Source organism: Chrysochloris asiatica, unplaced genomic scaffold (assembly GCF_000296735.1).
Source record: "Chrysochloris asiatica unplaced genomic scaffold, ChrAsi1.0 scaffold00211, whole genome shotgun sequence".
Classification (NCBI taxonomy): domain Eukaryota; kingdom Metazoa; phylum Chordata; class Mammalia; order Afrosoricida; family Chrysochloridae; genus Chrysochloris; species Chrysochloris asiatica.
In genome coordinates this window covers 2,714,803-2,717,315 of record NW_006408729.1, presented here as the reverse complement: position 1 = coordinate 2,717,315, position 2,513 = coordinate 2,714,803, and positions in this window count along the sequence as shown.

Genomic DNA, 2,513 nt, shown 5'->3' with positions numbered 1-2,513 from the left:
AGGGTCAGTGAAAAAGAGGAAGACCCCAACGAGATGGATTGGCACAGTGACAGCAGCAATGAACTCAAGTGTAGCAATGATTATGAAACTGGCGCAGTACCAAGCAATGTTTCATGCTGTTGTGCATAAGGTTGTTATGTGTCCGGTACCCACTCAGTGGCACCAAAAATAACAACAATATCTAATACTAAACTGAAATTTTAAAACAAAACTAAACAAGCAAAGAAACAAAAAAACATAAAATACTGGCAACATAACTTCCAGGATCACAACCACAGGCAAGCCACCATAGTGCAACAAACTGGCACACGAACAGTGGATTAGGTATATAATTTTCAATAAATCACAGTTGTACATACATACTAAGGAGCTCTGGTAGCGTAGTGATTATGAATTGGACTGTGAACCTTAAGGTCAGCAGTTCAAAACTACCAGCAGCTCCACCGGAGAAATATGAGGCTTTCTGCTCCCATAAAGATTTACAGCCTCGGAAACCCTGTAGAGGGTCGTTATGGGTTGGAACTGACTCAACAGCGCTTAACAACAACAACAAGTTGTACATACTTACCAGAAAATTGATATTCTGTTTTGTCCTCATTTGTCCCAGCTGTAGGCTTCTGTCATAGTCAATTTGGCCTTCTTTGTGCGTCTTCTTTCCAGGGCATTTGTCAGAGTACAGCAAACTAGGTTATTACAGTTCAGAGCTCTCTAACTCTGTCAGCACAGCAAGTAATGCTAGTGATCAACTAATGGAACAACAAAATAAAGCTTTGTATTAGAAATGTAAGTAGCACCTTAAAAAGATAGAACTTGGAGGATCAATAAAATAAACATAAGCACTTTTTTCTCAGAATGCATATCATATTGCTATCAACTTTAAATACAAAATTATATGCTATAAATTTAAAGTTGTTGTTTTAAGGCTAGCCTAAGTCATTGTAATTACTCACTCTAAGGAGTATTATTTTCACAAATAGAAAAAATGTCATTCTAGTTTTGCCTACAATAAAAATAAAACAATAAAAAGAAACTTTAGGGAAATGATCAGCCAAGGGATCTCTAAAAGAGATCATTTGTTTCTTAGAACATTGAGTTGATTCTGGGAAATTGGAAGAGAAGCTACAAAAAGGCAGGGATTGGATTAATTTGTTTACTTTAATAAATTAAAGATAAATAGATTTGGTTCTGTTTTAGCACACTAGAATTGTGAAGATCAATATTTTCATCCTTTCCCAATGTGAAATAAAGTAGCAATACATTCTTTTTGAATAATTGCAAAGGAGAAAATAAATGAATTCAGTGAGTTATCATTATCACTTCAGGTGCTCGGAGTTTATTTATTGCTTTCAAAACACATTATTATTTTTATAATGTGATATGGCACTGTTCTTAGCAACACTAGATGCAGAGGCTACACAGCAATGTGGCTCTCCTACATGAGTAAAAATTAATACTGGAAGTAAAGGTTTTAATCAAATCCATGACTTGATGGCACCCAACAACAAGAACAACAACAACAACTATTGGATTTGATCAGATATTTATGAAAATAGATAGGTGGGTAGATAGATAGATAGATAGATAGATAGATAGATAGATAGATAGATAGATAGATAGATAGATGTCATTATTATGACATTATTTTGGAGCAAGGGAAAAAAATCAGGAAAAAACCAAATTATTTTCTGACTTAGCATTTTCTTTTCTAGAATTCCTTGGAAAATATAGGTTGGAGCAAAACTTTCATTCAAAACAGAATTTTCTTCATTAAAAGACAAAGCTAAAAATGCATAGTATGCAAAAATCTCATTTCAGCAAATGTTGATAGTACATATATTATGTGTAAGGCTTCATGTAGAGCATTATGAAGAGTGAACATATGTAGAATATATGAAAATAAATTGAATATATATACTACATCATAGGAGTCCTGGCATGGTGCTGTGGACTAATTAGCTAAACTACAAAGTCAGTTTGAACCACAAAGTCACTGGTTCAATGTCATCAGCTGCTTGTTGGAAACCCTATGCATTGCTATTGGGGTCGGAACCAACTTGACAGTGCTTAATAACAACAATAACAACTACATCATATGACCTCATCTTCCAGAAACCCTTCTGTGAGAAAAACAAGCCATGAATTAAAATTCTATTACATACATCAAATTTTGATGAAATATTATGAATACAAGAATGACAGACATTTTCTTTCAAGGAGGCCTTTAAAAATATATTGGTCACTAAAGACTCTTGGAAGTGACTCAAATGCATCTTAAAGGATAAATTAGATTTCATCAATTGAAAGTTAAGCATGACATTCACATAAAGTACAGATCTGGCACATTGCTAAGCAGTATTGTAGCTGCTTCTAAGTATAAACTCTACTTTGTCCAATATTACACACAGATAAAAGCTAAAAAGTTGTTTTGATGATTATTATTTTATTCATTTGAATTAAATAACTCCACTTTCCATTTTATTCTTTAAAGTAGTTGCTGTTGTTGTCAAGTGCCA